The sequence below is a fragment of the Vulpes vulpes genome, chromosome 8 (assembly GCF_048418805.1).
Source record: "Vulpes vulpes isolate BD-2025 chromosome 8, VulVul3, whole genome shotgun sequence".
Taxonomy (NCBI): domain Eukaryota; kingdom Metazoa; phylum Chordata; class Mammalia; order Carnivora; family Canidae; genus Vulpes; species Vulpes vulpes.
In genome coordinates, this window is record NC_132787.1 from 83,270,759 (window position 1) to 83,297,767 (window position 27,009).

Genomic DNA, 27,009 nt, shown 5'->3' on the forward strand with positions numbered 1-27,009 from the left:
TAATTTTTATGAAACTGTAAAAAATATGAAGAATGATGTTGCTTAATAAATGCAAGTCATTGTGAGAAGTCAAGTAGGTGCTCTTTTGGAGTTGGTTGAGAAGAATTGGAGGTGAGAAAAGAGACAAAGAGAATAGGTTTTAGCTTTTGGATCTGTGAGGCTTCTTAGCTAGTATTCCACCCTAAGAAAAAAGAAGTGTATGATGGTAGTAGCATGGGGGTTATTGTACTTCTGCAGTCATAAGACATTCCTCATTAGGAGTGAGGAGAAGAAAATAAAAGGTGGAGAAATAGAGCAGAGGGATTAAGAATGAACAGCTGGGTTGATACATTGAAAACCTTTATATCATTAAGCTGCTGATTTATTCATTCAATAACGCATTCATATTCAATGTGGTTAGGGAAGACTGGAGGGACAATCCATTATGAACCTCTGTATCATATACTACGAAACACTTCATCAATCTCACTAATTTCTTCACATGTCTTTCCCTGAAGATTTTCAGCCACAGACTCTCACTTTTCCCCCAGGTAGGCTATTCCTGTGCCATTGCTTTAATTGCATGACTGCTCCTCATAACAGTAAATTAAAACATCTAAATCTGAATCTAGACAAATAATTTGTTCTACCACATTTCTCCCAGTGAGTTAAGTTAGGTAGTTTTTATAAAAGGACATGTGTTTAACAAATCTTGACATTTGGGTTTAGCGCATGAATTAGCCATTCTGGCCACGGCTTTGATCTGCATAGATGCTAGCTCAGCACTGAGAGGCTGTGTGGAATGTGATTCACCAGAGCAGTTCTGGGCAGAACCAATGACCTGGAAAACTCATTCTTGACCTTTCTGGCCACGGGTATCCTCTTATCTCATAGTGGTTACAATCGCCATGATCAGTATTTAATAATTCTTCAAGTATATATTAAAATACCCAAATTCTCATCTACTTTAAATTGACTCTAAGTATTAACACAATGGCTTCCCTAGAGTAAAAATTAATGTTGCAATTTAACAAATAATTAACACAAGCCTGTAAAGCAGCAAAAATTATTATACCTTTTCCCCAAAAAGGTTGAAAAAAGTGTAAACAGCTGTCATAGTAGAAAAGCTTTTCTAGATATAATGTGTAAAATGTAGGCGCTTTAATGTGCATTTATCAAGAGACAATGAGCAAAGGGGTTAGAGTGTGGCATTTTGAGTCAGACACACTTGGGTTCAGATGCTAAGCCTCATTTTCCTCATCTGTAAGATGGGGTTACAAATAGGACCTCTTGTGTAAAAGCACTCTGAGGATCAGATGAGAGTGTATGAGGCATTTAACAATGCATTACTCTATTCAGACACAATAGAGCTAGCTAGTGTCAGAATCTTTATAAATATATTGGTTTACAATCTATGGTGTTTTACCTTTCTGACTGAAGCACTCAACAGTCTGCTCTGCATTCTATAAACTCAACTTATTAAGAATTTTTGCAGCAGGAAAGAATTTTTAAAAAATGAACTATACCACATATAGCTTTTTTTTTCGGGAATACAGGTCTGGGAGAACAAACTTTTAGCTAAGGCTCTACCATATATTGGGATTACAGCATACCCACTATTCACAACTGTTCCTCATGCCTGACCAAAGATTGCATATCAATAAAACCTTGTACTCTTCTTACTGTATTAGTGATGATCATTATGAATATTAAAGACAAATTTTTTTAAAGATTTTATTTATTTATTCATGAGACACACACACACACACACACACAGAGGCAGAGACACAGGCAGAGGGAGAAGCAGGCTCCAAGCAGGGAGCCTGACACAGGACTCGATCCAGGATCACACCTGGGGCTGCAGGCGGCGCTAAACTGCTGTGCCACCGGGGCTGCCCTAAAGACAAAATTTTTTATATTTTTTACTTTATTCATTCAAACCAATAAAGACTTATTAGATTTTTCTTAGGGGTTAAGCACCTGCTTTGCATTATGGGGGCTACAAAGGCAATGGGAACAGAGTCTTGGCCTCCACTTTCCACATCGATCATCAGCAGCATTTTTTATGATTCTTCTTTTTTCCAAATATAATTATTATTTTCTTAGTGTTAAAATTTGTATTAATCATTAGAGAAATATCTTTTATGCCATTCACAGATCCCTTCTTTGAATAAGTCACAGTGATGATGGATATGCAGAAGGTAAAGCCTCCCCTATGATTACATAAAGTTCTTCTATTGCTGAATAAAAAAGAAACATGCATAAATGGGAAAACAGCTGTACTATGTAGTCAGCAAGTTGCATAGTTATCTCATCTTGCTGAGACAATGCAGCTTTGATTATACATTTTTTTTTGATAGTCACTACTAATAAGGATAGCTCTTAGGTGCTAATGTTGTAAATTCTTTAGAAAAAATGTAAGTGAGCCTAAAAGATATTCAAGATATCAAAGATGGCAATGGTAATTTCAAGCATAACTCTCTTTCTATTGCTTAAGCTTTTATACTATAATAAATGTGGCAAATGACATTCTGGTATGGATTGGAATAATTCTGTCTCACTTCTTTGACCCTAAAGCAGTCTTTCTAACTTGGATTGAAAATCTGTACCATCAACACATCCTCTTACTGAACTCACATACTGTCTTTACTGACACTTCAAGACAGTGGTATAATTTTTCCTTCAAAAGAGTGAAGTTTTATTGATCTCATTCTAAGGAACTAAAGGAATTGAATGATAGCACAGGGAGGCTACTGCTGTCACCAGTACTTGTCATCATCTGCACAAGAATCAAGTCATGAGAGAAAGAGGTTTGAAATGCCATTGGGAAATCTTGGCTGTCTGCAAATGTGCACATTAGAGGCCAATGGTTTCACCCATGGCATACAAGTTTCCCAAGTGAAGTGCTTATCAACCTTTTTCCATTTCAAAACACATGTAGAAAAATAATAATATTTCCTGGGGGTAAATCAGAGTAAATTTGGGAGTAGCTATACAAGATATGGTGATAAAATAATTACATCTCTTTTTAAAGCAAAGTATTAAGAATAATACTTGATATTTAACTGGAAAAATACATCCAAGTAAAACCTTGACATTTCAAATGAGAAACCTGAGCTTGCTTCAGTGAACATAACTGTAATTTTAACAGATTTTTATACTTGAAATGGCCACAGCAATTTCTGATTAAGACTTTTTAAAAGATGTTAAAGTGATGATGTCTTCAAAATTTGATAGTCATTATCAACAAGAAACTTTGTTCCCATAAATAGGTGATAAAAAATTTAAAACCATTATTATAAAAATTAATAATTGGAAATTAGGCTTAAAGAATATAGGCAGGGTTCTTGTTGAAATTTTCTGTGATAATAAAAAGGGATCTTGGGTGTAGGTTTTAAAAATAATTTTGGAGTTCTGATTTGTGGAACATGTATATACATCGTTAGAGCCATCACCCTATGTGAGCCTGGATATCACTAAAAAGACACAAATAATAGAAGTACCAGAATAAAGACTTCAATTATTGACTATTGCATGGAATTGTATCCAAGGAATTGTACCCATCTCTTCCAACGGCCTATATATAGTTTGGACTGCTATTCTGTGTGGTTCTCCTTGAGTACCCCTATCAGTAATGCTGCTTTTTTTTCAGAATGGCAGAGATACCCTTTGGCTCCATACTTGAATATCAGTGTTTATGGTGAAAGCCAGATATGGCTAGGAGTGCTTGCAACTTGAGAAGACCAGGCAATACTGTCATACCCCATTCCCCTTGGGCTGAACTCCAGATGAGGAATCTAATAATTCCTCATCTTTGAGGAAATCTTTGCCTCATCTTTGTCTTTGGGACTTCTACCAGCCTCTCAATACCACTAGGGTTGCCTATTCCAGTGGGTATCCTTATTTAATGGTACCTACCTCTGTAACTCTTTAGTAGCATACACAATTTGCAAACTTTTTATGAAGGTTTGCCATAGGGTCCAGAATAACTGATTGAATACCTATATACCTAATCATAGGATAACAGTGAAGTGCTCCTCCTTTCCTAAAAACTGGGAGATATTTATAGGAGAGTGAATAACATATTTATCTTATGAATTGCTGTATTTAGTTCCTAATGCAAAGAAAGAGCTCAATATTTTGAAAGAATAAGTAAATAATGCAAGAAGTAGGTTTGCTCCCTGATGGTTAAGACTACTCAAGATAATGCACTTGGGAGCACTAATGAGCCATGGGCAACACTATTGGAATAGTAGCTTAATTTATTCCACAAATTTATTCAGCAAATGTTATTCAACAAATTTGTTTATTCAACAAATAATTATTAAATTCTTACCATGAACCAGGCACTGTTCTGAGTGCTAAGGATCTAGTAGTGAACAGAAGAGTCATAAATCCCTCATGGGGAATGGAAGACACAGAAATAAACAGTATAAGTAAGTTCAATGCATACATGTTAGATGTTTATGAGATATGAAAAAAGCAAGATATTGATAAAGAATAGGGAAGGCTAAAGAATTTTAAAAAAGGAATTCTGAGAAAATGACAATTGAACAAAGACATAAAAGAACTAAGGAAAGAAGCCTACCGGTGTATGGGAAGAGCATACGGCTGGTGGAGGGAAAAGCAAAGGTAAAGGCCCTGAGACTAGAACACTCTGGTATGCTCAAGAGATGACGAGGAGGCCACTCTGGCTGGAATGGAGTGAGCAAAGAGGAAATTAACAGGGAAGAGTAGTGGTCCATGTCACATAGAACCCCGCAGGCTGCATTAAGAACATATTCTTTCAATCTGAGTGAGATAGATGAAATGCCAGAGGTAAAGGGGGTGAACAAAGGATTAATATGACCCAGCTTTTAGCAGGATCTGTCTGTATGCCCTACTGAGAATAAACCAAAAAAGCAAAAAGACAGAAGCCAGCATACCAGTTAGGAGGCTTTTGTAGTAATTCAGAGGAGACATGGTGGTGATTTGGGAAAAAGGCAGAAACAGTGCAAATGATGATGAGTCAGGTTTAGGATATGTATCAAAGACAGAGTGAGGAAGATTTGCTGATGGAGTCAATGTGGGACATGAAAGAAAAAAAGGAGTCAAGGCTGATATTTGTATTCATATCCTGAGCAACTGAAAGAGTTAAGCCATTGTGAAGACTGCCTTTAGATTTACCTGGTATAAACCTATCAGTGAAATTATTTATCAAAATGGGACTCAGAGAAACAACTTTGGCTATATGTCCCTAGTACTATCTTCTTTTAAAAATTATTTTGTAGAAAATGGCATATATAAAAGTTTAGAAGGTAATATAATAAACCAACTTCAATAACGATCAACATTTTGTAAGTTTTGTATCTTCTATTCCCCTTATACACATTTCTATTTTTCTGGAGCATCTTAAAGCATACTAGCCATCATGTTACTATTAGAGAACAGTCAAGAGAATGTGATGCCAGGTGACCCACCAGCGGGACCCAGGCAATCAGATGCTCCCTACTCTGCTCCCTACTCTGTCCCCTGCCCTTGGAATGTATGCTCTGCAGATTGTTCTCACAATCTGGAAAGAGTAAGGTGTTGTTGAGACTATTTGGACTAAATATATGATTGAACCAAGTTAAGTCCTCTATGTAACTTTTAAGATTCTGACAGGTACAGATATCTACTCATCTTGTGGCCACTCAAAGTAGGTCTCATTTGTAAATTCCCTTGTTTATTAAACGTGTCATCTACCACTATCCTCCTTACAATTCTCCCAGGAAGAAAGGCCCACTGAAATCCTAAAGGAGCTGCTTCCAAAACATATATAAAGAAATGTATAGAAAGGGCTCAAAGTGCGAACTGCTGTGGTTGTTGAAGTGCACTGCCTTTTTCCTCCTTTAGGAATTGTATGTTTTATTCCACTAGGTCCTGAGAGCTACTCAAAGATGTGCCATTAGTTATTATACCTCTTTGAGGATTTCCTTTGGAAGATTGGGTGAGGAAGGAAACTGTGTCCCCGAAGCTCCTTCCAAGAGCAACTTGTATCCATGGAGCAGTAATGACTTGATTCTCTTGACTCAATTCAAGATAACTCTAAGAAATCATTCCAGTCCTGGAGCTGTGCATGGGGTTGGGTGATATCTGATTGGGATTGCATTGCCCAATCCCAATTCAGTTTTCTTTCCCTCTCTTAATCTTTACATCTTGCAAAAACACTCTCTAGGATGCAGGTAGCAACATTTTCTTAAAGGTCTCAGTGTTTTCTCGGGTATCATGGCACCAAAGATAGAAAACATATCTTAATAGTGCTCTGTAAAATTTGAGAGAAAGCAGGAGGATGTTTTCTTTTGTGAGAGGGGGTTGAGGCAGTGTTAGGATGTATAATCAGCTTTGGGTTACACCAAGTGTTTCTAGATTCTGCTGTGATGGCCAATGTTCACTTTTGGTGTAGATACTGCAGTTTCTGGGATTGCTAGGAGCATCTTTTGTTGTAACCTATACTTTTTGGGGGTTATACAACTCAATTTACTACAATGTCAAGCAAAGTGCTTTGTATTTAACGGGCCTCTTGAAAACATGGGCTAAATTCATTCACGCATGATTATTAAGTGAATAATTAAATTGATAAATTATTTGTATTAAAATCAGTGGAATAATATACTTTCTTCCTTAAAGAATGGTCATGTTAATTGAATATGAAATTGATTAATTTTGTTTAATTCAATTTAGTAACTTATTTCACCAGAATTTATTATCCAGGTCTTAGCAACTCCACTTACTAGTTTTGCATCTTGAGCAAATTTTCTAACCTTGCTGAGTTTCACTCTCGTCATCTAGAGAACCAGAATAACAATAGAATTTACTTTATTAATGTGAGAACTGAATGTAATAAAGCATGTCAAGCTATCAGCACAGTGCCTCTCACAGAGTAAGCATTTTATAAGTGCTTACTGTTGCTGCAATTAGTATTAAAATAGAAGCAGATTTTATGGCCAGTCACCCTTCCGATGGCATCCCTCATCTTCATGACCCTGTTCATCTGACCCTTGCTTTCTCTCTGCCCTTGAGCTACTAGCTCAACATTCTATCAAGTGTGAGTGAGGTTCCTCTTAGATTATTGGTCTTGCCCTTTTCATAAGGATTGCTTTTCTCTGAGAGTGACATAGTAAGCTCTTCTCTGAGGGCAGTGTGTTCTTCCTGAGTGCTCAGTCTGCTTTATTTCTATGTTCAATAATGTCATAATACCATTTTCTAAACTGCATTTTTCTTTTTATAGAAGCCTTTTGAAAGTGCCAGGGTAAGTGACACTCAGTTCAATGTCCTCAAAGCCTTTGTGTTGTCCCAAGGGAGTTAAGTTGACCAGGGTTATGTGAAGGAATGGAGATTCAGAGGTTTTTCCTAAGGAGGTAGCACAAGCAGAACTGTAGCATTACAGTCAGAATTACCTGAGTTCAAATTTGGAGTGGCCTGTAGTACTTTGTATGTGATCTTTCCTTTCATATTTATATCTTCACAACTTTGTGTGTATGTATGTGTGAGGGTACTTTTAATATGTCTGTTTTAAAAATGAGGAAATAAAGGTTCAGTGAACAATCATCACTATTAGTAGTATTACAGCTATACTTTAAAAGGTATGTCATTTATTCGGGATTGGCTATAATGATTAAACGTGAGTGTAGGGACTATTGGGCACTACATTTATAAGCCTGACACCATCCTCCATCGTTTTCATCACTTATACTATTTAATCCTCACTACAACTTTTTAGGCAAATCCTGTTGTGAGTTTTATTACATAGACAAGAAACTTGAAGCTTGTCCTCATGAGGAAGTCAGGGTTCAGAGAGGTGTCCTGACTCCTTACCTCCCCACACCTTGTTTCTATGCATAGTCACTTCTAGTCCTCAGCAGAAAAGTAGGGTTGCTTACAGACCTCACTCTCATTTTAAGCAGCAAGCAAAGAGAAAAAAGAAAAAGAAAACATTAAAACTTGTTCGTGGGATAGCTTTTCATGTAGCCTTTCTTTCTCTGGCATGTAGACTCTAAGTGCCATGAGGGAAAGGATTTGTGCCTATTTTATTCCCTCTTTATCCCTGGCACTAGAAAGTGCCTGGCTCACTCTATCTCTTAAGATGGTAATGAATGAAGTTGGGGAGTATGTGTCTCTGCTGAAGCAGGTCCCTACCAGCTGAGGAATATTTCTGAGATATTTCCAGCAGAAATGTTACAACTACAGGTGCATTAAAGAATAACTAGAAAAGTCATAGCATGGTGTGTCTAGAGGTACAGAGGAAATGGTTAGAGCCAGTGCTCTGGTTACACTCAGAAGCTAGAGATCCAATATCCTCTAAATTTTATAAAAATGTTTTGTATTTGAGCTGTACTCCCTAGAGTCTGGACTATGAATCTAAAGTCTTTCCTAAATTTTTACCTTTCCATTTCTAGTCTAACTTGTTTTTCTATTTTTTCTATTTTATTTTTTTTACTTATTCTTATTGTTTTTTCTATTTCCAAGAATATATTTTTTCCCCCTAAATTACATTTCTCTGAGTCTTCTTAGAAGTTGTTGTCACCAGATTTGATGCCTTACTTTTTCTCTTGAACTACTTTTTTTGATGTATTTTTCTAAAGTACATTTCTGGACATTTTTATTCAGGAGTGATAAATAGCTGGTGTACTACTGGGTCACTGGACCTTGGAAACTCTTTCTGTTGCTCCGGCACCTGAGTGACATGATTTGGCCAGACTCCCAACTGGTCAAACTGTAGACATTACTCTGCTGTCCTCTGGTAATTAATAAAATGGAAAAGAAGTCTCATGTGAAAAAAATTTTATTTTTATTTTGTATGCAAACATTTTTCTTTTCTCTGCCTGAATGCCTGAAGGATTCAAAAAATTTTCTTGGAGTTAACACTCTGCACAAAAATACATTCACAAATAGAGCTCTTTAATTTTTTATCTATCATTCTGAGCCTTCAACTTAGAAAAATGCTCTTTGTTATTTAATTTTGGTTTTGCCTTTCTTCTGTTTGTCCTCTTGCTCTTGGGAAATTTCCTAAATCTGTGGTCCACTAAAGTTGTCTTCATCTTAGCATATTTCCAACAGGTTGTTAAAGTAATAAGTTGATCTTCAAAATCAGTAATTGGTGAAATATGGTACATAGCCTGTTTTTATAGGGCCCATGAGCTAAAAATGGTTTTTATATTTTTAAAGAGTAGCTTAGAAATAATGATGATGATGATGATGATGATGATAATAATAGGCAGCAGCAACACAGGCTATATCTGGAATTCACAGCCTAAAATATTTATCATCTTATTCTTTATAGAAAAGTTTGATAACTCCTGTTTCTAAATCAAATACTCATTTTGCTGTAGTATCTAATCTGTTCTTTACTGCCTCAACTTAATTTTAAAATTTATTTAACCTTATTTTTTATCTGAAAACATTTATTTCCTTGTCTTTGGTTTATTTTTTTTTAGGAATTCAATAATTTTATTTTTTTTAGAGATAGCCTTTGTTTCCTTGGCAATAGAAAATGGGAGAGGAAGTTTCAAGTAAAAAGAAAATAGCCTGTTTTAGAATATGAGGATACGAGAGTGAGGATTTATGTCTTTTTTTATTGTATTATTTTTCTGTATTATCTCTAGTGCTTGAAAGTGGGAATTAGGATGTTAGCTACCAAGAAAGCACTTTTCTTTTGTCAGGAAAATTTACTTTGTTGCAAAGTTTGTATATATGTATTCATATTTAAGTTTGTTGTTCAGTTAATTTTCTTTCTACCAGCTGACCTATAGGCTGTCCTCACTCACTATCTCCAGGTGGAAAGCTGGGATGCCTGTATCCTTGAAAAATTCTTTTGTTTAAAGGAAGAATAGAAAAAGTCATCAGAGAGGCTGTTTTTCTTTTCTTTTTCCTTATTCCCCCACCATTTAAGGGGAGAGGTGTCATTTCAAACTGACATGGCTGTTTTATGAGTCTGCAGTAGTAAATTTCATGGTTTACCTGTGGTTAGGGCACATCAGTTGGAAGAATGGTGATGAGGGTCATAGCCTGGTGTATGTATCTGGATACTAAAATAGTTTCTGAAATTCTTAAATTTGTTCAATTTGCTAGTCTTTCAAGTATCCCCAAGGGACTCTTCTCCTCTCTTGAGTCATGCCACTTTTAGATTAGTAGTTCCCAGGGCTCCGTTGGAAATCCTGTTCATTTATTACCTATGTGGGTACCTTCTCACATCCTTCACTTCTGCTGATTTGTCAGCTGGTTATTGCTTTTTGTAACCTGGTCTTACCTTTAGTGTATCTTAAAAGAAACCTTTCAAAATTTTGTCTTAATGACAAATATCTTCTCCATTTTCTCATACTGATAAAGTGTTTAAATATAATTTTAATTTTGGATCTTTCAAAGAAATTTTGGAAGGGAAGAGAATTAGTTGATTGTTCTTAAACAGCTATCCTTAAAGATAGGTACTTCAATGCATTTCCACAGAAGTTAATTCTTTTAGCCCTCAGAAAACCTTGTGAAATAGAAAACTTTTTAAAAAATCTCTACATTCCTTATAAAGAGAACAAGCTTCAGAGAGATTAAGTGACTGTCTCAGGGTCACATGACTGGTAAATGGTTTCAGCTCCTAGGTCTCATGCCATGTCCTCCACCTGGAGATTTATGCAGAGGTGGAACAGGTCCACTCCTCTGGTATGATTAAAAGTGATGCTAGGAATGTCCTTTATCTAAAATATTAACCACATTACCTTCCCTTCCACCACTATTATGAAACTATTGGATTAAAAAAATTCAGTTCTTAGAATTCAGTGAAAATATTAATTTTCTTTACTGTAACCAATTTAAAAAAAATGATCCAGACTACCTTCTGATCTGCTGGTATTTGACTTTCATCCATTTGATCCCCTTACAGCTCAATGCATCCTATTTCCACAACTTGCAGTTTAAAAGGCAAGTGATTTGTATCCATCAGCTCAGCAGTGACAACAGGGCTAAATCCATCATTGGGTATTACTTGGTCTTCCTGCACAGGCTGCCAAATGCCTTCCAAAGCCACTGAAATTGATGGTGACAATTTCCCACATTCTTCATTTATGGTTTACATTGTGACTTTCTTCCACTTCAATCTCTCTAGGGACTAAATCCAGTCTGTTTTGTGTTAGATTTTGCAGTTATAACCTATTTTATCTTTTGAAGTTATACCTTGAGCCTTTTGTTACATCTATGAATCAGCCAAAAACACTTACAGGTAGTAAGACTTCCTTTTTAGGTTCTGTTACCTTTGATTGTTTTCTTTAAATGGCTAGGGAGGAATACATTATAATTGGTGGTGTCAAATGCTCCCAGAATTTCTGTTTTGATTTGATCATCTTCCTATTTTGTTGAGTCTTATTTTACAATGACTTGTACTTCTAGTAAGTTGATCCATGTACGCTGAATTTTGGTCCAACTCCACTCTGTTGGACTGGTTACACTGAAAGCACATCTGACGGTGGGACATCATGGTACATTCTACTACCTTTACAGTTAATGGGAGTTGGTTGGGTGCAAAAAGAGGAAGCATAAATGCTTGAGTAGTAGGCACTAAAGACAGTTTTAGCCATGCAGTGTCAATGCAGATGGCTATTTTCCATGGCACTATATTGAGTTGGGCTGCTTATTTTCAACACAAGGTCTTATACAATTCATGAAGCAAAGAGAAAGAACTCCAAAAAGTCAGAAACTACTGACACTAGTTAAGACAAATCAACTGGGAATGTGTCCTTAGTGTGAGAAGCCCTCAGTTCACTTTTCCAGTAGCATATGGAATAAAACATTTTTACTTATATGTATTGAATTGGCCTTGAAGTTCTATGGCTGAATAGGGATAACATTTTTAAACTTGCTATTGTTTTTACATAAGATTTTGATTGTTTTTGAATTTATTCTTTAAGTTTAATTAGTAACTGAGATTTCTAACCTTTAAAATCTGTGGAGCTTTTCCTTCTTTGTTTTCCTCATTTGAGTCCCATTTTCCCGATGATGTATAGAATTAATGTAAAGGAAATGTAGTAGATAAAATTATGGTGTCAAATTCAAACTCAACTAGAATTTTTATTATCTATGCTGTTATAAAGAAACCATCTTTTATTGATAGTATCTATGTCCAAAGTTCTTAGAAAGCTGCTTTGAGTTCAAGAAGATACAAAGGGGGCAGCCGGGGGGGGCTCAGCAGTTTAGCGCTGCCTGCAGCCCCGGTGTGATCCTGGAGACGCGGGATCGAGTCCCACATCAGGCTCCCTACATGGAGCCTGCTTCTCCCTCTGCCTGTCCCTCTCTCTCTCTCTCTCTCTCTCTTTCTGTGTCTCTCATGAATAAATAAATAAAATCCTTAAAAAAAAAAAGAAGATACAAAGGTGAATAAAATTTGTACTCTAACTGTAAAGGCTAATTTTTCCTGAAGGAGATATCTGACACATTATGTATGAGTGGATTAAAAACATAAAAGTTAATGTTTCATAAAGTTTTAGCTTGAATGTATATTTTAGGTGGAAAATGATATAAACAAGTGGGAGGGGAAGACAGATGACAATGGAATTATTGTCTAGAAAATGACTTTACTCAAATAGACACGTAAACATGTTATGTTCCACATTCATTAAAGTAGAAATTGTGTTCAAGCAAGAATGTACTTACTCCATGACCAGCTTTTTATTATCTTTGTATCCTCTTCTTTATATCCAGTTCCTGCTCATGAGGTCAGCTGTGGGCATACAATAACAACTCATGGAAGGGAGATCCTGGAGACATTTTCAGTTTACGGGATGCCCGTGTACATCTGCAGCTATTGCTGCTTCCCCCCTCGGATGATAATTTCTTATGAATTTTATCAGAATCCCATAGGAACCTTTATTGGAAGGTTAACTCTGAAGCTACTTGCTTTACTGACAATATCTTTGTTAGTCTACACTTGAAAATATCTGGCACAAATAAAGCATTTCAGGTTAATAACTTTCTTTACAGCTACATTACTAACCCAAAATTCATTCTTTGTAATTTTTCATACAGTGTTTTAATTGTTTTATTTATATACCAGGATTTTCTCCTTCAATGCTTTTCAATCTTCAGTAAGGTGTCATATCTTGGAGTGATTTATCCTATTATGGCTCCTTCTATAATCACATTCACTTTGGATTAAATGACATAATCTCTGAGCAGCGTCTGTGGAGGGAGAAGCAATTCTAAATTTAAAAATATATGGATTCTAAAATTGAAACCCTGTGTGGTTAATGCAAGTGGAGTGGCCACACATGGAGCAGGTAGAAAGTTCTTAATAAGAACCCACTGAGAACAAATTTCAAGTCAGGTACCAATACATTGATAGCTATCCATGTCAGAGCTTTGGGTATAGTTTTGAATAGTTCTAGACATCTTATAGAATAGAACTAAAGCTTATTTTCATGGTGTACAAGACCTTTTATGTCTAGCTCTGGACATCTATTCTGGCTTCAACTTTAAGTATTAGTTCCCTATAAACAGAATGTTCTGTATTTCCATTCCTGTCCCTATGCTGTCTTTTTACGTGGAATAGGTCTGCCTTCCCAAGGTTACTAGGCTAGACTCTTTGTATCAATCATTTATCTTAGGTATAACCTTCGAAGAATACTCTCTCAGACATTCTATACCTACTTCTTAAATGAATACCATGCACCATATTGTATGTAAATTATTTGTTTGCACATTCTGTTTAAAATTCTTTGTTGTGTTCTGGGAACCAACCCAGTGCCTGACACAGAGTATATTTATACATGTGTTGCAACATCAGAAACAGAAAAACAGATGGAACGACAGCCACAAATAGATAAATGTTAGCCTAATCAGAAAGAGTATAAGGAAACTCATTTCAAATTTAGTGTAGATAAAAATTGTATCATGCCTACCACCATGAGACTTCTCTTCCACACACACAAACTTTGGTTATTTTTCTCCAATAAGTAGAATTTCTTTGATCTTCTTTGCCTCCTGAATCAAATTCAAATGCCCTATGTAGGCACAGAAAATATGAATTCTGGATCTTAATTTCCCTATCCCAATTTCTTCTACTACTCATTCTTTACTTACAAGCCTTTCCACTTACCAGTTGTATGGTAATTATTTCTCTTGGAACCTCAACTTTCTTCTCTGTAAAATGAGAATAAATGATATAAACTTTATAATATTAGTGAAATAATGATATATATACTACTAGTCTAGAATCATTGTTCAAAATGTTAATTACTATTGATATTCAGATAAATATTATGACTCCCCAGTAGTTTACTCCATCTAAACATTTAAAATATGTCTTGGGTTGTGTGCTTTTTTGCCTCTTTGCTTTTGTTTGCTTTATTTGTATTTTTCTATTCAAGTAATAATTAGTATTCAAAAATTCATCTTCAAGAAACTAATTGCTTTGTATTCTTTGACAATCTAATCTGATGTGATCTTTCTTTTTATTTTTATATAAATTATCACATTTATAATAAATACAAAAACTGCTGAATTGATTCATGCAGCCTTCCAACACATATCTATTGAACACTTACTGTGTATAAGTCATTATATTAGACAGTACAGATAGGTGGTAAATGACATACACTGTCATTGCACCCAAGGAATTTTTGGTGGAATGGTTTACAGAAGGAAATCTGGAGTCAGGTTGTTGATATCTGTAACTAGGTTCCACCACTTACTAACTACATGACCTGGAAAAATTATTTAGACTCTAGTTCTTAAAAACAAAGTAAAACAAACAAAAACAAAAACAAAACAACCCCCCCAAAACTCTGGCTTTTATAGGTATAGATTACCAAGAAGAGTATGTGGCACAAAGTAAGCACTAAATAAATGTTATCAGTAAATTATTATTATTCTAGAAAAAGTGAGTGATTTTAAACACTTAAAACAATGAATTTTTATTATAATTATTTAAAATTTAATACTTAAAAGAGAATTTGAGAAATCTGTCTCAGGCCCCAATCTGAGATTCGAAAATACTCTAAGGTAGATGGAAAATTTACATGCTGATTAAATATTTTCTTTTTAAATGTTTTTTAAAAAAATTTTACTTATTTATGATAGTCACACAGAGAAAGAGAGAGAGGCAGAGACACAGGCAGAGGGAGAAGCAGGCTCCATGCCGCGAGCCCGACGTGGGATTCGATTTCGGGTCTCCAGGATCGCGCCCTGGGCCAAAGGCAGGCGCTAAACCGCTGCGCCACCCAGGGATCCCCTGAGTAAATATTTTCAAAGACCCTATAAAATAGTGCAGACTTCAAGATAGTGAAATAAAAGCTGCCTGAAAGACTTCTACTTCCCAGAAATAGCTAACCAAATGATTTGGACTAATCCTTCCAGTAGTGGTAACTAAAAGGTCTAGTCAAAAGTCTGTTATAGTGAGATATTGCCAGACTGTGATAAAGCGTTCGATAATAGCCACTGAATTAAACCAGAGCTGTTTCTACCCAAGGACATTTTCCTAAAGCAGGTCAGAGCTGGGGCTCCATGAGAGATAACTAAGGGAAAGCAGTCAAATTCCTTCGGTCACCAGAAGCAAAGCTCTCAGAGAATCACTTGTTCCCTTCCCCTCTTCATCTCCCAATTCTAAGAAAGTTGTTAAGAGACATGGAGAACTTTAAGGGAAACTCCTTGAACTAAAGAGAAAAGGTCAAATTTCAGTCTTCAAAGGTGAAACCTTATTTTAGATGCTCCCTATTTTAGGCAAGGACCCTAAAAAGCTACACTATACAGCAGGAATAGGAATAGTATCCAGATCATCTAGGTATCACAGAAAATTCTGATGCCTTGGGTTTGGACTGTTAGATTCTCAGGAACTTGGAAGAAATATTAAAATAAATAAAATAAAATAAAACCATTTCTGACACAAGATAATGAAACTCTAGATCTCAAATTATTTCTAGAAAGAATCTACCAAATAAAGTATCCAGCAAGCAATTAAAGTTCATGAGGCACATGAGACAATTAAATACAAACCAAATCAGCAGATATAATCACCAACAGAAATAAGCTCATAAGAGAAAAAACATGGAGATCATCCAAAATAAAATATAATAGCCCTATGTTCATTATATTCTTAGAAATAAAATCTAAATGCAAAAAGTTTCTGAAAAGCATTGGAAACACAAAACATATTTTTTTTCAGATTTGAAAAGGATCCAATTAGAAATGATATAACTAAAAATTATAATAACTGATATTAAAAACTAACAGATGAACTTTATGGAAGATGAGATACAATTGAAGATAAAATTATGAATAGGAAGATAGCTCAGAAGAAATTCAGGAGGAAACAAGAAGAATTGGAAAAAAAGAAATATAGTTGAGGGAATAATCAATATAAAGGATAGAATAAGAGTGTCTGAAATTCACTCATTTGCTAGAATTCCAGAGGAGTGGAGAAAAAAATTAAGAAAAAGTAACATAAGATGGTACTGACAATTTTCTAAAACTGATCAATAAGCCCAATGGATGTCAAACTGGATATTAAAAAGAAATTTACATTTGAACACACACAGTAAAAGTACAGAAACCAAAGTGTGTATAACTTCCAAACTATAAAAAACATGGAATAGTATAAACCACTTGTGGTTGCTTTGCAATATGTCAAATTGGCTAAACTAACCTACATTTCCCATTCCTATCCTGTAAATTTCTGGTTAGAGTAGTCTACAAGAGAAATTCTTTTGAGATATTTGGAAGGTAGAAGTGAAGCAGCAACCTTTCTGTAGCTCACACATATTTTTTCTTACCTGTGGGCCATCCTCCATTGATTTGAGTCAATTGGCAAGCCTGAAATTGCTCGTCTTTAAATCTTCCTTCAGCTTTTATAACTCCTGAGTTAGGGGAGTGTGCACTTAGTAACATGATGAAGCTCTTTGGCTTCTGCAGGCCCCCTATCATCAAGGAGAAAGACAACAAGAACTCACAAGTTCCAGCTTGTTCTTGCTCTCCTCTACTTTATCTCCAGATTTCTTTCCCAACAGCCTAACCTATGGATTACAAGCTGTACCATCAGATGTGAAAATGACAGCCTTGTAGAGACTGCTTAACCAATTCCCATAATTGTGCAAGGTCAAATCCATGTTGCTAAATCCCTTTATATATGTCTTTATTTATCTATATCATCATTCTTCCTAATGGTATTGTTTCCCTAATTGAACTCTGATGCAGTAATCAATTATGCTAAATCAATGTAAGAAAAGAGAGAAAAATGAACATAGAGCAATCATTATCTATAGCAGTCAAATAGTAAGATGGTAGACTGAAACTCAAATATACTAGTAATTAGACAAAATGTAAATGTCCTAAATGCTCTATATAAAATCCAAAGATTGTTGAACTAGATTCAAAAGCACAACACTCAAACTGTGTGTTGTTCACAAGAGACACATTTAAAATATATGAAAAAAGTAGGAAAAGAGTAGCAAGATAAACTTAGAGAAATGTAAGAAAAGAAACAGTAAATAAAATAATACAACTAATCACACAAATATAATCAGATAATAGAGTTTGAAAATCTTATGAAAAAGTTAATTCTAATAAATACTAATATCTAGTTGAAATGGAAACATTCTGAACAAAATGCAACTTATCTCCAACACTGAGAAATAAATATAAGTATCATATATATATATTTTAAAGATTGTATTTATTTATTCAAGAGAGAGACAGAGAGAGAGAGAGAGAGAGACAGAGACACAAGCAGAGGGAGAAGCAGGCTCCATGCAGAGAGCCTGACATGGGACTCGATCCCGGGTCTCCAGAATCACGCCTTGGGCTGCAGGCGGCGCTAAACTGCTGAGCCACCCAGGCTGTCCCTAAGAATCATATATTTTTAAAGAAATCTTGATTTAACGTTCTTCACATACACAGACACACACAGACACATACACACACACAATCACAGACAGAGGCACCCATGCCTTGCCATCAAATTCTACTGAATATTTTAGGAATAAATAATTCCAATTTTTATACAAATCTTTTCAGAACAAAAAAATCAGGAATTCCTTATTTATATTTTGAAGGCAGTATAATCATGGTTATAAAATCTAGAAGATTTTTACAAAAAAATTATAGAGCAATCTCTGTCATGAACATAGATATTAAGTCCTAAATAAAATATTAGTAAACCAATCTGTTTATTTATTAAAAAAATAATACCTCACAATTAAGTTAGATTCATTTCAGGGTACAAGGTTGGTTTTACATTAACATATGAAATAATATAATTCACCACATTAGCTTAACAGAGAAGAAAAATCATATGATTATCTCATTAGATACAGATATAGCATTGCTATAATTCAATATCTGGTTATGCTGGAAATTTATAAACTAGAAAGATGAGATAATTTTTTAACTTAATAAAGTATATCATAGAGAAAACTTAGACCAATCTCCATACTTATAAGTGAAACCTGAGAAACATTTCCTTGGATGTTAGGAAATAGAAGTCTGTGCTTGCTTCCAATATTGCAGCTGAATAAATTAAATGCATGCTTATTGTGAAAAAAGAACTGAAAATGTAATATAAAAACAAGAACCTAAATATCACTCTACTACCACCAGATTGCCAAAATTGTAAGGTAAAACATCAAATATTGGTGAAGGTATAGAACAAGAACTCTCATAAATTGATGGTGGAAATATAAATGATCATAGCTACTTTGGAAAGTAGTTTGACACTATCTGAAAGATGCTGAAACACACATATGTTATTTGGCAGTCCCATTATGTGTACATAAATATGCTGGGAAACATGAACAAGGGCATTCATAGCAAGGCTGTCATAACTCAAAACTAGAAATACTTAATTTTCATCAATATTACAATATGTAAACAGTTATATATTCATTCAGAATATTAGACCTCCATATGTACATACGCATACCAAAAATAAATAAAACTTCATAATGTTGAGTGAGAGAAGTCAGATATAAAAGAATACCAACTGTTTGATTCCATTTATATAAATTTCAAAAATAGGCAACAAATTAAACATATTGTTTCGAGATGGGCAATTAGATAGTAAAATGATAAGGAAAGGCAAAAGGAGTAGATTTCAGAATATTCAATAGTATCATTATTATTCAAATTAGGAAGGACATTATGATCCAGAGGAGCACATGGAGCTTTCAGATGTTAGCCATGCTCCCACTGGTGGGAGTTAGAGAGATGTTTATTTATACAATTTATCAAATTGTATATGTCTTTTTGGATTTTCTGTATGCTCACTACATATTAAACTTAAAAATAAGGCAGTGCAGAAAGACAAAAGAAATAACAAGGATATTGACAAGGAAGAAATACAAATCTCAAGTATTAGGAGATGATGTATGATTATATATGTAGAAAATGTTTAGAAATCTACAAACTCTCCAGCCCCTAGAGTGGCTAGGTATGAAGATGAAGAGGAAGGCAGGGCTCCAAAACAATGGGACTTCATTGAAGGGATCTAAGTGCATGAGTGACTTGATCAATCATGAATCTAACTTGAAAATCCTAGTTTTAATCTGGCTTGATGTATTAAGGCTTTGCCTCTGAACTGAGATATTACATTCTTTCTGGTTATAGCCCCTAGGTAGTACCTTTTCCATAGTACAGTTTCAATAACTATGTATGGATAAGATTTACTGGGAAATTGGCCCTTTACAAATATTGTATTAATTTGAACAAAATATTTTTTCTTTAACATTCTCATACCAACATAATATTAGAAGGCTTCTGAAAATTATGGATTACATTTGTAAGTTTTCTTGTTCTACATACAAATATTAGCATAAATATTGTCTACATATCTAATGCAAAATGATGACTATAGATTAATACATTCGGTGGAATTTAGCCTAAATGTTATTTTAGCATAAAAAATAACCAACCAAACAAACATACAAATAAACAAACACACCTAAATGAAATTTTGCCTGACTTGTCTAGAAAATTATTTTCCTTTTCACTTAATACTGCAAATGTAGATGCAGATTTGATTGATTATAAAATGGTTTTGAGTCATCCTCCAAGTACTCTCATCTAGAAAATGACTTCAGACCAGTTATTTCCAAGCTAATAGTTCAGGATCAGCCTCATGATTTTCTAAAAAAGAGATGCATTAAAATACATAGCAATTCAAACCTTTATAGTAATTTTTATAATGTACAAATACATTAAATATTACTAGGATGTTAATGAAATATTAAAGGTATGACCTAAAATAAAAATAACAAAAGAAGTATTAAATTTAAATTAGCATTGCAATACTATCTTAACACTTATTAAATATTCCATATAGCAAAACACATTTAGCATTAGAAAATATAGTCACACTTAACAAGAATACTTTTTGTGTTTGAAACCTCATATGTAAAGTTGCAGCATTATACTCTTTTTCCTTCTAATTTGTTCTCCAGATAGACAGTGAGGTGATTGTAAATAGTGAAAGGAAGACAAAGGCTTACTAAATCAAATAATTGTTTAATAGAATTATAGGCAATTTAAAGTAAACCATAAAATGTGTATATTTTTGCCTAGTATTATTTAAATTCTCCATGAAAATATGTATATACAGTCACATATAGTCTAGTTGCTGTATATTTTGGCTTCCTATTGCTACATTTCTACCTGGGGATATAATAGCAGGTTACATTAAGGAGCAGAATTTTATGATTTTGAAAGGGCATTAGCTGATTGAAGAAACACACAATAGATTGATTTTATGCAATAATATGCCATATAGGAGTATCTTGAGCTGAGTTTTTCCATTCTGGGTTGCGGCTCAAGATAGGGAAACTTTAAATCTGACCGCTGCCACTCAGGCACCTGTCCAGTATTGTAGGGGCTGCCATTAAATTTTTATTCATTTCCAGGTGTTTGTGAGTATTATTTGGAAAAAAAAAACAACTCAGTGTTAATGCTCTATAGGTTGGCATTTGAGGCTCTGTACAATTTATATTGATTTTTATTTCCAGTTTGTTATTTTTGTTTTTGTTTTTTAAAGAGTGAAAATGACAGAAAAAGCAGGGGGAACTATAGAGGAAAAGGGAGAAGCGAGCTCCCCACTAAGTGGGGAACCTGACATAGGGCTCAATCCCAGGACCTTGGAATCATGAACTGAGCTGAAGGCAGACACTTAACTTACTGAACCACCCAGGCACTCCCTTTATTTCCAGTTGTAATGTCCTTTTATTATAAGCCTTTGCTCCTACACGTTTACTATTGCTTCCCTCCTAAATGTTGTACATTTGCCTATGTGTTTATACTTGCAGAAATGTGAATATACCTCCTATTTGCCTATTAAAGATGATCCTGCCCTCCTTCAAAATTCAAATTAAATTTTAATTTCTTATGAAATATCTCCTTATACTTTATAATTGGAAAGAGTAAGTCTTAAAGTCCTCTGGTATTTTTTTTTTTTTTAAACTTCAAACAGTCTTCATTTATATACAGTCTAGTGAAGTCATAAAAGTTCTCCCAAATGGAATGTAAAGTTCTTAAAAGCAAAAATTGTCATCTTTCCTTTGGCCTTCAGCACAAAAACTTGCTCATAGAAAATGCCTTTCCACCCTCACCTAACTTCTTTAAAATTCAAATCTTAAAGATTGATGAAGTCCTCCAGATTACATACAAAAATGTAGTCCTGCTGGATGCTTAATGCATTAGTATGCTCTCAGAAGGTGAGGCTGCAGTAACAGTCGCCCAATCTTGTTGACTCATAACAGAGGTGTATTTATTTATTTTTTATTTCTTTTTATTGGAGTTCAATTTGCTAACATATAGCATAACACCCAGTGCTCATCCCATCAAGTGCCCCCCTGAGTGCTCCTCACCCAGTCACCCCAACCCCCCGCCCACCTCCCCTTCCACCACCCCTTGTTCGTTTCCCAGAATTAGGAGTCTCTCATGTTCTGTTGCCCTCTCTGATATTTCCCACTCATTTTCTCTCCTTTCCCCTTTATTTCCTTTCACTATTTTTTATATTCCCAAATGAATGAGACCATATAATGTTTGTCCTTCTCTGATTGACTTATTTCACTCAGCATAATACCCTCCAGTTCCATCCACGTCAAAGCAAATGGTGGGTGTTTGTCGTTTCTAATGGCTGAGTAATATTCCATTGTATACATAAACCACAGCTTCTTTATCCATTCATCTTTCTTTTTTTTTTTTTTCCATTCATCTTTCGATGGACACCGAAGCTCCTTCCACAGTTTGGCTATTGTGGACATTGCTGCTATAAACACTGGGGTGCAGGTGTCCCGATGTTTCACTGCATCTGTATCTTTGGGGTAAATCCCTAGCAGTGCAATTGCTGGGTCGTAGGGCAGGTCTATTTTTAACTTTTTGAGGAACCTCCACAGTTTTCCAGAGTGGCTGCACCAGTTCACATTCCCAACAACAGAGCAAAAGGGTTCCCCTTTCTCCACATCCTCTCCAACATTTGTGGTTTCCTGGCTTGTTAATTTTCCCCATTCTTACTGGTGTGAGGTGGTATCTCTCTGTGGTTTTGATTTGTATTTCCCTGATGGCCAGTGATGCGGAGCATTTTCTCATGTGCTTGTTGGCCATGTCTATGTCTTCCTCTGTGAAATTTCTATTCATATATTTCTTTTTGATGGTATTTGTAGACTGCAGTGGCTGTGGTGGTCATGATTGGTGTGGCCCTCCTGTCTTCATTCCAAGCTTCAAACTGAAGAAGCAGTTCCTAGTCTCGACCTACCCATCTTATGACAGAGAAGAAAATAAGGGTGACTGCAGAAGCATGCAAATGGTTTGTAAAATCTATCCTATGCTTAGGATCCTAAATGTCTTTTCTGCTTATATTTCATTGTCCAAAGCAAGTCAAATGCTCCTAACAATGAGAGGAAAGAGTAGATGCTGCCTACAGAGAGGTACTGAAAGCTCAGGACAGTCTGTGGGGATGTATAATGTTCTTACTGGGAAGAGGGGCAGCTGTATATTCTACTTTACTTAGTCTGTGGTGCTTTTCTTGTTCTCTGTTTCAGAATTTCCCCAATGATCATCTTAATTTCCTCTCTAGTTCAATACTCATATTAGTTATTTTTATTAATTGTTGACATTTGAATCCATTTTTCAAATTCATTTTCTGCCTCTCTACCTTCTGCTATATGACCACAGATAAAGTTCCCTTTGTCTGGAGTATCTCTCAACTATACACTAAATATTTTATCATAACTATTGTATAAAATGCAGAAAATGTTCAATAAATATGTATCAAATCAGGTGCCTGGAAGGCTCAGTTGATTAAGCATCTGCCTTCAACTCAGGTCATGATCCCAGGGTTCTGGGATCAAGCCCTGAGCCTGACTCCCTGCTCAGTGGGGAGTTGACTTCTCTCTCTCTGCCTCTGCCCCTCCCCCTGCTCATTCTCTTTTTCTCTCTCTCTTTCTCAAATAAATAAACAAAATATTTTAAAAATGTATCAAATCATTCTTAACAATCAAATTATTGTTAATTTTTATAATGTATCCATTGTTATGGTACTCCAGGGTCCATCCTTACCTTTGAGACCAAGTTTAGTGTACCTACTTTTGGCAAGAGTAGCCTATAGAAGTTCTGAGGATAGTGATTGTGAGATTCTAGTTGAACCAAAGTAAGGTGAAGGGAAATTCTGAGAGATAAGCTAAATCACTTCTAGAACTTAAATTAGGCAAAATTTTTGTTGCCTAGTTTTTCATTTAAGACTGAGCAATCTTAAAATTTTTCTAACTTAGATTATAGATAGAATATAAATAATCTCTACTCCTAGTAGTAAAGAAAAGTGATGATTGGGTCCAAAGTTATTATCAATTTTAGCTTTATGAGTTATAGGTTTATATTTACCTTTCTATAGTTGTTTTTCCTTAGTAATAAGTTTTTTTTAAAGATTTTTATTTATTTATTCATGAGTGACACACAAAGAGAGGCAGAGACATAGGTAGAGGGAGAAGCAGGCTCCTTGGAGGGAGCCTAATGTGGGACTTGATCCAGGGACCTGGGATCATGCCCTGAGCCAAAGGCGGATGGTAAACCACTGAGCCACCCGGGCACCCAATCACAAGTTTCTAAATGATAAGATGTTATGTGGTATTACATAAGATGGTGCATAGTCAAAAGAGACAAAGGAGTCAACACATATAAAGGATGTAACAATAAATTTATAGGCACCCAACATCAGAGCACCTAAGTATTTAAAGCAAATATTAACAGAATTGAAGGGAGAAACAGATAGAAATATAGTATAGTGGAGACTTCAATATTCCATTTTTAACATTATCCAGAAAGAAAATCAAAGAGGAAACAGCACAAGAGTGCTTGGCTGGTACAGTTGGTTAAGCACCCAACTCTTGGTTTTCAGCCCAGGTTGTGATCTCAGGGTTATGAGATAGAGCCCCATGTCAGGCTCTGCTCTCAGCATAGAGTCTGCTTAAGACTCTCTTCCCTTTTCCTCTGCCCCTCAAATAAATAAATCTTAAAAAAAAAAAAAAGGAAACAGCATACCTGAATAACACTATAGCCTACATGGACCTAACAGATAAATACAATAAATTCCATCTAAAAGCACCAGAATACACACTTATCTCAAGCTCATACAGAACATGTTTTGAGATAGATCATATGTTGGGCTACAAAAAGAATCATAAAACTTTAAGAAGATTGAAATAATATCAAATAACTTTTGAGACTGCCTTGTTATGAATTAGACATCAATAACTGGAGGAAAACTGGAAGATTCACAAATATATGGAAATTAAACAGCATACCTCTGAACAATCAAGGGGTCAAAGAAATAAAAATGGAAATTAAAAATACTTTGAAATAAATCCAAATGGAAATACAACACATCAAGACCTATGGGATGTTGCAAAAGCAGTTCTAAAAGGGCAGTGTATAGCAAAAAAAATACATTAAGAAAAAAGAAAGATCTCAAATAAACAACCTAACTTTACTTCAAGGAAATAGTAAAATAAGAATAAATGAAACTCAAAGTTAATAAAAGGAAGGAAATAATAGATCAAAGTAGAAACAAATGAAAAAGACTTCAAAAAGAAAAAAATCAACAAAAGAATTGACTTATTTTGGAATAAACAAAATTGACAAACTTTTAGCTAGACTAACTCAAAGAAAAATAAAATATACATGAAAGAGGAGACATTACAACTTATACTACATAAATGTAAAGGATCATTTGAGGATATTATGAACAATTATATGCCAACACACTGGATAATCTAGAGGAAATGGATAAATTTCCAGAAACATATAACCTACAAAGACTGAATCATGAATAGAAAATCTGAACAGGCAAGTACCAACTAAGGAGAATGAATCAATACTCAAGAGCCTCCTAACAAAGAAACGTTAAGGACCAGGTAGTTTCACTGGTGACTTCTACCAAACATCTAAGAGTAATTAACGCTAATTGTTCTTAAGTTCTTCCAAAAAATTGAAGAGGAAGGAACACTTCCAAACCCATTTTATGAGGCAAGCATTACTCTGATATCAAAACCAAGTAAGGACACACCAAGGAAAGAAATTACAGGTCAACTCCCTGATAAATATAGATGAAGATTCTTTTAAAATATTAGCAAATTGAATTTATTTATATTAAAAGAAACATATACCATGATGAAGTGGGATTTATCCCTGGAACCCAAGAAGAGTTGAACATATGCAGATGAATAAATATGATTACACCACATTAATAAAATGAATGATAAAAATAATACGATCCTCTCAACAGATACAGAAAAAGTGTCTGACGAAACTCAACACCATTTCATAATAAAATCTCTCAAAATTGGGTGTAATAGGAATATACCTCAAAATAATAGGGCCATGTATGAAAAACTCAAAGCCAACATCATACTCAATGACAAAAGTTTCAAATATTTTCCTCTAATATCAGGAAAAAGATAAGGTATCTACTCTCACACTTGTCCAAAGCAATTAGGCAAGATAAAGGCCTCCAAATCAGAAAATGATCTCTCTTTGTAGATGACATGATCATATACAAAGAATCCACCAAAAAAACCTGTTAGAAATGATTAATGAATTTGGTAAAGTAAGGCTATAAAATAAACATACAAAAATCAATTGCACTTCTATATACTAACAACAAACCATCTGAAAGGAAACAAAGAAAATGATCCCATTTACAACAGCACCAAAACAATAAAATATTTTAGAGATGAAAGATCTACACACTGAAAACTGTAAAACACTGTTGAAAGAAATTGAAGAAGATACAGATAATGGAAAGATATCCTAAGCTGATGGATGGAGCAAATTAACATTGTTAAAATGTCCATTCTACCCAAAGCAATCTACAAATTCAATGCTATCTTTACCAAAATTTCAATGACATTTTTCATAGAAATAGGAAAAAAATCATAAAATGCCTATGGGACCACTAAAGACCCTAATATCCAAAGTAATCTTGACAAAGAACAAAGCTTCATGTATTGCACTTTCTAATTTCAAACTATATTACAGTGCTATACTAATCAAAACAGTATGGTACTGGAATAAAGACAGAGACATAGGTCAATGGAAAGGGAGTAAGGGCCCAGAAATAAACCTCACATATACTGCCAATTAATCTGACAAAGGTATGGGAGTTGGAGCGGGGAGGATAGTCTCTTCAACAAATAGTGTTGAGAAAGTTGCATATTCACAGGCAAAAGAATGAAATTGGGCCCGTATCTTACACCACTCACAAAAATTAACTCAAAATAGGATTAAAGATTTAAATGTAAGACTTAAAACTGTAAAACTCCTAGAAGAAAACATAGGGAAAATATTCCTTCACATTTTTGGATGTGACACCTAAAGTAAAGCAACACAAAAATGAATAAGTAGGATGATGTCAAACCAAAAAAAAAAAAAATTCTGCACAGTAAAAGAAATGTCAACAAAATGGAACAGTAAGCTACTAAGTGGGAGAATATATTTGAAAACCATATATCCGATAAAGGGTTACTACCAAAGGTATATATGGAGCTCAACAAATCAATA